This window comes from Ictidomys tridecemlineatus, unplaced genomic scaffold (assembly GCF_052094955.1).
Source record: "Ictidomys tridecemlineatus isolate mIctTri1 unplaced genomic scaffold, mIctTri1.hap1 Scaffold_696, whole genome shotgun sequence".
Lineage (NCBI taxonomy): Eukaryota > Metazoa > Chordata > Mammalia > Rodentia > Sciuridae > Ictidomys > Ictidomys tridecemlineatus.
The window spans coordinates 9,766-24,368 of record NW_027524947.1 but is presented as its reverse complement, the minus strand read 5'-3'; the positions used below and the strand labels follow the sequence as shown (position 1 = coordinate 24,368).

The following is a 14,603-nucleotide window of genomic DNA, read 5'->3' as shown; positions in this document are numbered from 1 at the left end:
GTGGAGCTCCACTGGGAGAAGGAAGGTGCACTTATGGTCCTGCTTCCTACACGTTGGGAAAAGTGAGTGCGGGCCACAGGTAGAGAGCAAAGGGGACACCTGGGACCTGAGCCACCATTCCAAACCCAGGGAACCAGGGGACGGGGCCCAGGGCCACCCGACAGCGGCGACTCCGTGCGCCAGTCCGCAGCTCTCCCGCCCGCCAGGCCCCAAGGCAGGTGCTGACTACCTATCTTCAGCGAACTCACCATTTTTGGCTTTTCTGGTGACCTGGCGTCCTCTGGAGGAAGCTCTGGGCACCCGAGATCCCCGAGAACACGGGCAGCGCAGTCACCTGGGTCCCTGGAGCAGAGAACACGGGGCCTGGAGCAGGAGTAGCCAAGTTGGTGAGGAAGAAAAGCCCGCGAGCTCGCAGAAGCCCGCCCTTCCCCTCCCTCTTCGCACTGATTGGACAGTTCCCCCCAGCGACCCGGATGGATGGCCTCCAGGCCCGCCTCTGGATTATGACTGACAGCTAGAATAGTCCAATCACTGGCTGAAATTGGGTAGAGTGACAGATTCTTGGTCCCAGCCCTTTTCAGGAGGAGCTTCCCGGCTGTGCTAGGAACGAATCAAGGTGGGAAGCCTTGGCTTAGCCTCTGTGACAGAGGTGACGCCTGGCGCTGAGCTGGGCTTCAGCCATAAAGTGCTTTCCGAGCATGGCGAGGCCCTGGGTTTTACCTCAACACAAAAGCAAAGCAGAGCTTCTCCAGGAGGCTGCGGCTGGAGGAGCCCAAGGTCAGGTCTGCATCTGCAAACAGTGAGACCCTGTTTTCAAATAAATTGAAAAGGGTGGGGATGGAGCTCAGAGGACGGGGTCAAGCCCCTTTGGGTTTATTCCCCAGTACCTTAAAAAAGAAAGTACAATATTTTATTCTGTATTATATATATATACTATATATTTTATATATTTTTTGTATATATAAAATATATATCATATATTTTTTATAAAATATAAATGAAAGACCCCCGTTTCCCTGTCCAAGGAGAATCACACGAAACACTGGCTGCAAAAGCAAGAGGGGTTTATTGAGACACAGGCGCCTGTGAGTGCCCAGCAGAACCTCAGCCGGAGCTTTGGTGAGCTGGCACACCGGGTTGGAGATACAGAAATTTTTATAGGGTAAAGGGGCAGTTTAAACAATAGGTTTCTTATTAATTTTAAACCCAGCATATAGATTACCTAAAGGGCAAAGTTGTTTTTCACTGTATGCTACTGAAAAAGAACCACATAAAAGCTACATATTTGCACTCTGGTCCTCTTGTTCCTGCTTATTCAGGGATGCCTGGGGACCTGGTTCTCTGTCCTTTTTCAACTGGTTACACCTAACTAATTATCTGAAAAACACCTCTGGTGCCTGCGTAGGTTTGTGACATGCCTCGGTGGTTTTGCAACTAGGCCTGATGTTGTTGGGCTGGGGTCTTTCATATATAATATATTATATATTTTCTATATAAAATATGTATTTTATATAACATATTCTATATATAAAATGGATATTTTATATAATATATTTTACATATAAAATATATTTTATATGTAAAATATATATTTATATATATATAATATATATATATTTCTCACACCAAATACATCTAATCAGAATATTATCTATAATATATTATATATAATATATATAATACATATATATTATATTTATATTTATTTATATATATATTTTTTTTTCCCTAGCTGATGCAACCTCAAGTGATTTAGAAAGACACGGTCTCCAAATTTTTGAAACACTTTTTAAAGATATCATATATATGACTCATATATAATATCTAAAAATAAAAACAATTTGAAAACTGTTTAGTCACTCTCCTCATCTCCTGGCCTCTGTTTCTTTGAGGAGGCTCCTGATCTATGAAAGGAAGCAACTGAGGTTGGCTCTGATGCCCAAGGCTCCCTTCCCAGCAGAAAGGGTGGGGAGGAAGGAGGGCGATCCTCTAGGGCAGCAATGTGGGGTGGAAATAAAATGGGTGCTTTGTGCTTAGTGTCGATGTTCTACTTCAACTGTTAGAAAGTTTTCTGCAGAGATGTAACTCTGGTGACCCCAGAGGTCTGGTCAGGTGTTCACTCACAACCAAACAGATAAGGTTGTGATGCAAAGCAGAAAAGAAACTTTGACCAGTGCAGCTACACCAGGAAGACAAGGAAACCCTGTCCTTACCCTGTCTTCAGATGCTGACAAAGACTTTGAGGTTTGTAGAAAGGGTAATCATAGGCATGTATGGATAGGGGAGATTGTATCTAGGATTTAGTATTATCTGTAGGATTTAAGCTTCAGGCATCTGTGGTCTTATAACCTGTCTGTGAACTCACACTCACTTGCCCCCTGGACGCATGTCACTCTATTGCACAGACTGACCTCACTTTGTCAGGAGGAAGTCCCCCTCCAGTGTATTCTTTCCATGTCTAGGTTTTCAACAAAAGCCACAGCCATAGGAAGCGACATAGCCCCAGGAGCTGACCCAGCACTCTCAGCATCCTGGGTTTCAACTGATAGTCCAACCAGAAAGAAACCAAATCCCTGCTCTCCTGGGCCCATTAACCCTGCATATAAACCATAAAAAATTGCCACTTGGGGCCAACACTGCCTGTCATGTCTAACCCCACTTGGAAATTAAGTACAATTTTTTTCTCTACTCTTAAGTTGGGCTTCGTGAAGTCTATCACATCCTGCTCACTGGCCCAAGTTCATTCTACCGAACAATATTGCCCATGGCCAAGGGGGCTATTGTGTAAAAAGTCGTATTCCCACAGGTGTAGAAAAGTGGACACATAGCTACCAGGGCTGAGAATTGAATTCCAGGTGCCTTTATTGTCCCCCATGGTAGAGACTGAATTGAGGGCAGGGGCACTTTGCCACTGAGCATCCCTTTTATTGTGGTTCAAAGAAGGTGGGTGTGAGCATAACTGTAATGGGCCTGAGAGAATAAGTCCAGATGGTGACTCCAAGCTACTATCAATCCAATGAAGAAGTTGACAAATCAGAGTGTGAAACCAAGCATGGTTGTTCATGCCTGTGATCCCAGAGGCTCAGGAGGCCGAGACAGAAGGATTGCTTGTTCGAATCTAGCAATCAGCAAAAATGAGGTGCTAACCAACTCAATGAGAGCCTGACTCTAAATAAAATACCAAACATGGCTGGGTGTGAGAATATAATATTTTGCATTAAATGTACAATTGAGATATAAGAAAGGCAGCCTGAGGGCAAGTAGAGCAAAATGGAGATTAACGTGTACAGCCTCAGACTGTGGATGTGGCAGATCCCGAGTCCATGCACTTGAACCATTCTGGACACACAGGAGGTTGGGGAGGGGTCACCCTGACCAAGAGAGAAAAAAACAGTGTTGATTTACGTAAAGTCAAAAGTGACTAGGTCCAACATGCACTCAATCCAAGAAGACTTTCCTGGCACAAAAGGACAAAGGGAGTTGGGGACAACTAAGCGTGTATTGCTTTATATGAAAATATGTGGGGGTTTTTATACCAGGGATTTAACTGAGCACTGCCTAACCACTGAGCCAAACTTCCAGATCTTTTTTACTTTGACACAGGGTCTGCTAAGTGGCTTAGGGCCTCCCTAACCTGCAGAGGCTGCTTCCAACTTGCAGTTTTCCTGCATTAACCTCCCAATCCACTGGGATTTCAGGCATGTGCCACTCTGCCCTGCAGCATGCTTCTTTAAACAGCCCAGTGGGACACAGGGAAACCCAGGTGAAGATCTGTAAGTTGGTGCACCCCATAGTACTTTGCCAAAGAGGAACTGGGGTGGGAAGCGGGGACCCTTGTGAACCAGAGGATAGAATGCTGACTGCAACTTGCCTACTCGCCCAGATGTTCCATCCTGTCACACTTTCAGAAAAAGCTGTGCTTTTTCTGTACCTGTGTCTCTTAGTCTTTTAGGGGACACAGGCAAGAATGGTGGGAACAGACGGTTAAGAGAATAATTCTTTAAAATGGGCCCGCCGTGCTGACCTGCACATGCATGATTTCCAAAAAGCAATTTACCTGCAACTCTGCCTGGCCCAAGTGGATAGGAGATGTCACATTCCACAGCCAACTGCCTGTGATCTGCATGAGAAATGCAGGCAGGAAACCCCCTAAGAGGAACCCAAGTGACTATGTGGGGACAGACTTTGTGACTCTTTCCACAGACAAGATTTTGAAAGAAAGGATAATTTTTTGGATAAGAATCCAATTAGAATGGCTCAGCGTGGGCCAAGGTGACATAGAGTTGCCATGACCTTTGAGACTTGAAAGTATGATGTCACCCTGCTGTCAAAAGTCCAAAAGTGCACCTGAGCAGGATTCTCTAGAAACTTCCCATGGACTCCAATAAAACTAGAGTGCAGAAGAGGAACAGGGTCCCTCTGCTGTCTGAGAGGACCCACTCTCGCCCTTGAGAATGTCCCCTTCCCCTTCAAGAAGTTCATGCCTGTTACAGGGCGACATGTCTGAAAACTTTCTGATGTGATTGCAAAAATCAAGGGTTCAAGGGGGTCTTTTCACTGCCTCAGTTACTCAGGAGGTCCCAGGTCTACAATGAGTTTATTCACTTAAAAAAAATCAGAAACTTTCATTAACAAACAGCAAAAAAAAAAAACAATAATAACAAAAATAGATCAGTAACCTGCTAGAGCAGCCTCCACAATTAGCTTCACTCTGTCTCAAAATAAAACTTGCAATAGAGATGTAGTTCAGGTCATGTAGTTCAGAGGGCCAGGCATGGTGGCGCACACTTCAAGTCACAGCAGCTTGTGAGGCTGAGGCAGGAGGACCATGAGTTCAAAGCCAGCCTTAGATGTTGAGGTCATAAGCAATTTGGTGAGACCCTTTCTCTAAATAAAATACAAAATAGGGCTGGGGTTGGGGCTCAGTGGTTGAGTGCCCCTGTGTTCAATCCCCAGTCCCCACCCCCCTCAAAAAACACATAAGAAATAGAATGTAAAAGGGCAGATATAAATCTAACGACATCAACATGGTGAGGGTGAAGCTCACAGTACATACAGGCTTAAGAGTCAGAAAGCTGGACAGGGATTATGTCTGCATCACTGGCTGCTGGTTCCTCACACTAAAACACTCAGGGTCACGCCAGGAGAACTGGGCTGCAGGAAATAACCACACAAGAGACACAGATACCTTTTTCTTTGGGTTCTGTGATGGCTCCTCTGACCTTAAGGGTTCACAGAAATTGAGAGAGACAGAGAGAGAGAGAGAGAGAGAGAGAGAGAGAGAGAGAGAGAGAGAGAGAGAGAGTTAGTTTCAGGGATTGATGTAGTGATCCATCAGAGCCTCTTGCTTCAGGACTGGAAGGCAGGGGGTCATTCAGAGTGGCAACCCACATATTTGCTCTTCCTTAATATTTGAAGGCGATTGGGAAATTGTATCTTTCAGTCACTGGATTCTTGGTCCGAGGTCATCATTATCTACTATTGAAACACAAAAAGCATTAGTAGAAAACATACTATCTCTTGGACATAACCAACTTGGAAGATCCAGGTTATTATTGTTGTTATTGTTGTTGTTATTATTATTATTATTATTATTATTATTATTATTCTGCCAAACACTCATCAGAAGATTCTTTATCTTTTCTCGATTTTATTTGGAAGCCTTGCACTTGGCAATGGTAACACAGACATCTTCATTTGGCATGACGCTTCAGCCTCTCCACAAACCACGGAGCAGGGGGCTCAGTCACAATATTAATCACAGTGGCCTTTAGAGCATTTTAACTCAGTTTTAGTTTTTCCATGAGCATTTATCTGACTATGAAAGCTCTTGGAAGGAATTGAAGTTCAACGTTAAGAGAATCCCTATATTGTAAGTTTGAAACAGAGCCATAAAGACTGTATCATAGAAGCAAGGGATAATATTTAAAGTAGTCACTTCAAAGATCATGAGAACCAGAGCTGGCCTAGGTCTGGTTAACTGGAATGCACCTTTGTCAAACCTGAACCTTAACTTCAGCAGAGTATAGCTCTGAAATATCAGCTGGCAATAACTAGTGATGCCATCAGATGAGTTGTATTCATACAGGCTATAGGATAGTCATCATCTTTTCTCTTAATTCTCACATGTAAGGAGTCTGTTAGGTCTGTCAGTGATGTAGATATTCTGAAGGCAGAACACAAACATCCTAACATCCTTTTGGGTTTCATCTCACTGAGGGTTAGGGTATTACCAATAAACTTCCAGGTGACAGGCATCCTCCTGTAATTATTCTTGTCCATTCTAGGAGACCAGACTAAATGCATCCACTATTTCTAGACCTCTTGAGTGGTCCTGACTAGACATTTGCATAATACTCAGGAATACTCAGGAATAATACTTACGAAATGTGCCCATTTCTATTGTAGAATGATCAGGGCAACCCTACATTTGTTGATACCTTATGTAAACAACTGGCCTATAGAGAAAAATTTTATTTCAACAATCTTTCTCTTTGGACAACTGTTAAGATAAATAGTCTTAATTTCCAAGGACAGCATGATTATCTGGTTTAGCTTTCTCCTATTGTGTCTATTCCTCAAATAAAAACCCAGACAATCTGTTTGCCATAGGATCGACATATAACTGACCACTACAGTCAGTAGGATTAATCTAGTTTCATGGGTGGATTTTCCAGTCCACACTACAATGCACATTAAAAATAGATCTGAGGGCTGGGGTGGTGGCTCGGTGGTGGAGCACTCGCCTAGCACGTACGAGGCCCTGCGTTTGATCCTCAGCACCACATGAGAACATAAACAAAATTGTTTATTTTGTTTCCATCTACAACTAAAAAACAAATTAAAAAAATAGATCTGAGAAATGGGTCCATAGAAGTCTCTTCATAATTTTTTGCTTACCTGACAAGTTCATGAAGCTACGTGGTTGTAAACTCTGCAGTTAGAAGATTTACCTTCCTGTGTCAGGTTTTTCAGTCATTTTCATGATGACAGGTTTAAATCCTATCTTTTCAAACCTGATTTAATTTACTGAATCATGTTCAGCAGCAGTGAACATGATTCAATAAATTCAGCAGCAGTCTCAATTTTTTTTGGTGGTACTGGGGATTGAACCCAGAGCCTTGTGCATGTGAACAAAGCACCCTAACAACTGAGTTATATCCCCTGAGATTCTCAATATTACAATTAAGAAAAAAATCAAATATTTTGTAAGATCTAGTGTGTGCCTCTGGGGTCTTGTGTTCCCCCTTTTCTTTATTTAATAAAATTGAGTAAAGACTTGGCATAAGTCATAGTATCATCAATTTAAGTTATAGATAGTAGTACAAGTATTTAAATGATCAGATTTACCTTGTATTGATTATTTTAATTTCCAAATATCCTGTATTCACAGAAACCCTGATCCCCAGTATGTCTGGAGACTAGGGCAAAACGCATGTCTTAGTGGGGTGTGGGGGAGCCAGGGCCAAAATGGTGGCCAGGAGAAGGTCTGAATGGGGGTCTTTGGAGGCCAGAGGATCTTAGAGAGGGTGGGGTATTTTCTTATTTTGGCTAAACTGGGTAGAGGGTTACACACAGGCTTATAAAATAGTACTCAGTTCTGAGTCCTTTATTCTCAGGGTTAGCAAATCACTAGAATTTTACCCCAAATCCATCAGCCTGAATCTTAGTTATCCATTTATGAATGAGCCATTCCTCCACCCACCCATCTGTCCATGTTTTCATCCAGGCATCATCCATTTGTCTATCTGCCCATCCACCTATGGTGGATGGATAGATGGATGGGTGGGTGGATAGATGGATGGATAGATGGGTGGATGGTGGGTGGGTGGGTGGATGGATAGATGGGTAGATGGATAGATGATTGCCTGGATGGATGGATAGATGGGTGGATGGATAGATGGATGGATGGATGCGTAGACGGTTGCCTGGATGGATGGATGATGGATGGATGGATGGATGGATAAATGGGTGGATGGATGGATGGATAGATGGATGGATGGATGGATAGATGGTTGCCTGGATGTATGGATGGATAGATGGGTGGATGATGGGTGGATGGGTGGACGAATAGATAGATAGATGGGTGGATGGATGGATAGGTGGGTGGGTGGATGGATGGATAGATCAGTGGATGAGTGGATGGATGGATGAGTGGGTGGGTGGGTGGGTGGATGGATAGATGGGTGCCTGAATGAATGGATGAATGGATGGGTGGCTTGGTGGGTGGATGGATGGATGAGTGGGTGGATGGGTGGGCAGATGGGTGGTTGGATGGGCAAATTGGTAGAAGGGTGGATGGGTGAATGGATTGATGGGTGGGTGGATGGATGGGTGGGTTGGTGGATGTGCAAATGGGTGAATGGATGAATGGATGTATTTATAGATGGATGGTTGAATGGTGGATGAATGAGTGGGTGGGTGAGTAGATGGATGGATGGAAGGACTGACAAGGTTCTTTAGCCTTGGTCCTACTGGTACACTGGCTCAGATCACTCTGTGTGATGGGCCCGTCCTATGCATTGTAGGATGTTGACCAACATTTCTGGTCTCCACCTGCTGCTCACCAATAGCACCACATCCCAAAGTAGGACACCTCCAGTGTCTCTGCACTTTTCCAGTTGTCCTCAGGGGAGCAAAACTTTTCTTATGGGAGGTCACTGAGTAGTCAGCTTTAGGCGCATGAAGAACAAGGTCTGAGCTTTTATAGCTTAGCTCCCACCAGATGCAGCCTCCTCCAAGGGAGAAGGGAAGAGAGTAGCACCTGTCATCTGACAGTCCTTGGGGAATTCCTTGAGTTCTAGGGGCTGGGTCACTGCCTTTGGGATTCGCATCTATAGTGAGATTTTCAATCTATTTTTGCACATCTGACTGCAAAAGCTCTTAGGTGAAGTTTTTCATCTTCTCTTTGAATTTTGCACCTGAGAAACCTGGTAGGAAACTCAGGGTGCACCCTTCGTGGATGCTGATGGGATATTTAAAGCATACAAGCCCCCCTGGGTTGCATACCACCCCCCAAAAAATAAGAAAAAGCCAAAAACTTTGCCTTTGTGTGTGAGATCAGTCATCTCTTCCTTTAAATGTAATTTTGTTGGGGTCCATCTTCCTCTAAGAAGCCCTGCGATGTAACCACAGTGTTATTGTGACAAGGGGTCCGCCGTAACCCACCCTAAGAGGAGAATGTCACCACACAGATGTGCATTTCGTACCCCGAACCTACCTAAGGTCCTGGCTGAGCCCAGACTCCCTGGGCTCAGAACCCACGTCATTCCCCAGCTGGACAAAGGTGTCTCTCACAGCCCGTTTTTATAATCACTGTGCAACATCTGTCATTCATGACTCCCAGAAAGTGAAACAGGCAAGGTGTCTCTGTGCCAGCCCTCCAGGCCAAAGCCAAAATTCAAAATCTGGGGTGCTCTTTGTTGCTTTGGCATCAGTTGAGGTGGGAGGAGGGCTGTAGGAGGAACCGCCCAGGGTGAGCCTCATCTGTCCTTTGCAAACTCAGAGAAGTGGGCGCACTAAGACAGGTGACACGCAGCCCCGGGAAGTTCCATGTAGGCCTCGTTTGAGGCCCAGAGCATTCCCAGCCCTTTCCCAAGGGACATTCATCTGATTTTCTCAGGACCCCCAATATCGACCGGCTGGTGGAGGGGGGCATGAGACTCACCCAGCACCTGGCGGCCCCCCCCTCTGCACCCCAAGCAGAGCCACTCCAATCAGGTGGGTGTCTCGGGGACCCTGGACAGCAGCTCCCGGCTGCAGCCTGGACCCCATCGCCACTCTAGCTTGGTAGTGATCCCGCAGATACTGGGAAATTGAAAGCTAATGTCCCATCCTGTCACCTTCCTGCAGTGTGTGCTCCAAACAGGACCTCGATGCCCTCACCCCTCACGACCCTCAGCCCCTGTGGGTGTTAAAACCTACGCACAATACCGGGCATGGTGGCACACGCCTGTCATCCCAGCGGTTGGGAGGCTGAGGCAGGAGGATCATGAGTTCAAAGCCAGCCTCAGCCAAAAGGAGGCCCTAAGCAACTCAGTGAGACCCTGTCTGAAAGTAAAATGCAAAATAGGGTTACAGAGGGGACTCAGGGGTTAGGTACCCCTGGGTTAATCAAATGGGAGTCACAGATAACCACACACCTCTTACTGAGGTCTAGATCATCCCTAGCTGATCTGGGACACACAGCACACTGCAGGTTCTGCGGGAATCGTGCTGATACTCAGAGAAAAGAATTGCTCAGGGAAAAAACACCCAACACAAATATCTGTGCACGTCTGGTACAGGAAAAAGGTTCTTTTCCTTCTGATATTTTCCACATACCAGCTCTTGTCTCATAAAATTGCCAGGTAGGTGCCCTTGGTAGGCTGTGCAGAGAGAGCCTTCTGGGATGGGATGACCACCATCATTTGTGGATGAGAAGCAGAAATATGGTGATTGACAGGTGAGATACAATGCTCCATAGATGATGACGGTGATACCATCAATGAAGGAGATGGATTAATGATGCTCAATTGATAGCAATCCTGTCAATAGATAATAGAGGAACAGGTGATAGCTAATGATGGGTGATAGAGGTATATAGAGGTGACAGATGCATAATGCATATACAGGTGACAGATAAATGATGTGTGGATAGAAAGGGGATAGATGCAACGTAATGGCACCTGGATGATAGGTAATGATTGATAGATAGATAGATAGATAGATAGATAGATAGATAGATAGACTGGGTTGGTTCTCATGATAGGCAAGGTGTGTCCAACTTATGCAGCTGACATTGGGGCAGATGATGCTCAGTGGTGGGGTCATGCTGTGCACAATAGCACATTCAACAACCTCTCTGATGTGCACCCATTTCCTACCTAGAGCACCACTTCTCCACCTTCCCCAAGTGCTGACAGCCAGATTCTTGCCCACTGTCCCCTGGTGCTCAGAATCCCTTTCCTAAGACCTGTTCCTGGCAAAGGGAACATGAACCTTGCTCTGCTGTGGGATCCACAGGAATGGACAACAATGAGTACCTGGTCCTCTACTGGAATGCAGGCTCAGGCGGGCTTCCTGCCAATGAAACCACTTTTGCAAAAATCCCAAATGAACAAGGCTATGCTACCAGCCTCGTAAGTATTTGAACACCTGATTCCCCTCCCATCCAAATGTCAAGGGACCAATTTCCTCTGGAGGAAAAAAAAAACAAAACTTTCATCCTTCTCCGCCTCCTGAGTTGGTATCTGGCTCCACTCCGGCCCTCTCGGATGGTTTTCAGTTCAGAAGTTCTCCTCATTGCAGAGGTTTGGGGTTCTTGATTTATATTTTGCCTTCTTTCCTTCTATGAACCTGTCTATCTTCTTCAGCCCCAAGGAATCAGAAAGCTCTTCAGAGCCTGGCTCCACCACCTGTAATTCCAGTAGCTTGGGAGGCTGAGGCAGGAGGACCGCAAGTTAGAGGCCCACCTCAGCAGTTTAGCGAGGCCCCAAGTAACTCAGCGAGACTCTGTCTCTAAATAAACAAAAAAGGGTTGGGGATGGGGCTCGGGGGTCGAGTGGCCCTGAGTTCAATCCCTGATACCCAAAACCAAAAGCAAGTCTTGGTTGAGGTCACTCATAGCCTCTGCTGATTCAGGATCTGCTCTTTTGAGGGTTTATTTCCCCTGACTGCATCCAAATGGCCTCGGGGTTCTTTGTCCCAGGCAAAAGCGTGCGCCCTTTGTGTGGCTGACCACCCACTTCCACTAGCAGGAAAGTGGCACCAGGGCGTGAGCTGCGCATCCGGCGGTGACTACTGCCACCACCCGCTGAACCATAGCTTCCACTACTTCTATGGACTGCCCTTCACCCTGATCAACAACTGCGACCCTGACAGGCCCCCAGAGCTGGGCGTCACAGTGGCTGCCCGGTTCAGCCGCTACACCCGAATCCTGGCTCTGGGCATCCTGACACCCATGGCTGCCAAACTCAGTGGCCTCCTCTCAGATCCCTAGACTGCAGTCGGGCGCACAGCCAGCCTCGTCTTCACCACGTGGTTCTACAGCTGTGGGTTCCTGCAACTCTGGAAAACTGTGTGCTAATGCGGAACCACCAGGTCACCGAGCAGCCCATGGATGTGGGGAGCACCATCAGACGGATGCTGCAGGAAGCCACGGCCTACATTCAAAGGTGGAGACCCTCACGATCCGGGGTGGGGGGCAGTTTCTGAGCCATGAGCTACCCTGGGGTCCCATAGCAGCAGGAGCATTGAAAAGGTCCAAACTCACACTTCATTCACAAATGAAAGGAAGCTATCCTTCTTCATGGCTACATAGTAATCCACAGTGTATATGCTGAAGGATTTCTTTATGGAGTCACTTTGCCCATGTCTGTCATCCTAGCAGCTTGGGAGGCTGAGGCAGGAGGATGGCAAGTAGGAGGCTAGCCTCAGCAACTGAGAGAGGCCATAAGAGACTCAGTGAGACTCTGTCTGTATAAAATATCAAAAAGACTGGGGAAGGGACTCAGTGGTGAAGCACCCCTGGGTTCCATCTCTGGTGCTAAAAAAAAAAGAAAAAGAAAAAGGAAAGGTCCAACCTCTTTGTATGAATTGGTTTCCACACTTGGATCTCTGCGTTGAGTTACCGGGTTGCACTGGAAAGTATCCAAGTAGTTGTCATGCATCAGGGACTCTTTCCAAGCCCCAGGGAATGCCTGAAACCCCAGAGAGTACCCAACCATTCATATATAAGTAATAAATAAATATTCATACATATAGTATAATATATAACTATTTCCCTATGCATACATACCTATGAAGAAATTTAATTTATAAATTAGGGAAAGTCAGAAATTAGCAGCACCTAATAATAAAATAATAATGATGGCAATGTTCTGAAACACAGGGTGGGTGGGTGGGGTATCCCATCACTCCCTCTCAAAATATCTTCCTGTAGTATACTGACCATGGATATTGTTTTACTCAGACAAAATTGCCACTGTGACCAAAGGTCCCAAGAAGAACATTTGGAGGAGGAAGAGTTTATTTGGGGCTCATGGTTTCCAAAGTTCAGTCCATGGTTGGCCAACTGACTCCATGGTTCTGGCCCAAGGGGAGCAGAACAAAATGGCGGAAGGCCCTGGAGGAGGAGAGCAGCTCAGGACAGGGCACCAGGAAGCAGAGAGAGCTCTGCTCACCAGGGACAGGATAGAGACCCCAAAGGCACAGCCCAGGGATTCCCTCCTCCAGCCACACCCCATGTGCTAGAGTCACCACCCAGTGAGTTCATCCAAGTGGATTAATCCACTTCTAGGTCACACCTCTCATAATCTAATCATTTTACCTGTGAACTTTCTTGCATGGTCTCACTCATGAGTTTTTGAGGGGACCCCTCACAGTGAAATCCCAGCAGGTGAACCCAGGTCACGGACGCAGCACATACAAGGTCCACTGTGGACACCATCATCTCCTGTCCATAATTCCAGTGGTTTTCTAATTTCACAAACAAGGACAGGCCCTTTCTCCTCTTTGTGTCCCGGCTGCATGTCCACACTCCTCTGGTGACCTTGAAAGCCTTCCTCAGGAGAAGCTGCCATGGTTTATACAGAGACAACGTGGAGGGGATGGAGTGGTTTGTAGGTAAGTCAAGATCAAGAACGGGGGAGAGTACACCTCACTCGTGTCACTTGTTTGTTCATTTCTTCCCAGTGATAGTCTAATTTTGCACAAAACCAATCATTTCGTTAGCAGTTAGTTTTGTGAGAAGCTCTCATTCAGCGTCACCCTTAGTCGTTACAGGAAGCAGAGAGAAAACGTTAGCTTTCAGCATCGTGGAGGAAAAGGGCTCTTCTTTCAGGGCTTGGGGACACGCTAGAGAGAAGCAAGAACTTGTAGACTCTTCCATCTGCGAGGGTTTCCTGGAGACGTGGAAGCCCTCGCAGGTCAGGTGACATGTCCTTGCACGAATATCCTGACATCTGAACTACGTGAGAGGCACATGTCCCCAAGGAGGACAGCAGCTCACATCCCTCGTGAATTGGCCTCTGTGCCTTCAGGGGTAGGAAGGACCGCTGGTCTCCACGGTGCAGGGAGATACTGCTGGGTTTGCAGGTGTCCCGTGCTCTTCTGATCATGGCCATCATAAACTTTGCTGCTATTGGTTGTGGTTTCTTCCATGTGGGCTGGAATCTGTCATGGCTTTTCCCCGCCCCAGCCACCCTCTCACCCTTTTATTAGGGCACTTGACCCCACCGGCACTGCACATCAAAACCATGCCTGCTGACGACGTCCTGGATATTTCTTTGCAAGTCTCTTCTGGTTTTCGAGGTGACGCGGTGCTAAGCAGACCTGGGTATGACAGTCTTAGCACCGTGATCACACATGTCCCTGTGGTCTCTGGGCAGGGGGCTCTTTCTCTGATGGTCCAGTACAAGGTGGCTTGTGCATAGAATGGGAAGTGCATGCCCCCAGCTGAGACCCGTGTGAGCGCTCTCTCTGACACCTTCCACCTTCTCCACACTAAAGCCCTCCAAGCCATTGATTAGAACCATCTGAAGGACTCCACGATCACCTATTAGGACTCCGATCATGGAGGGTTACTGGAGGCCACAGATGAACACCAGCAGCTGGGGAGGTGC

General features: G+C 46.4%; 1 pseudogene; it reads left to right on the top strand.

Annotated features, from left to right (window-relative positions):
• The first annotated feature begins 698 nt into the window (after window positions 1–698).
• LOC144374436 (arylsulfatase D-like) lies at window positions 699–13,907 on the top strand (annotated as a pseudogene).
• Window positions 13,908–14,603: the final 696 nt, after the last annotated feature.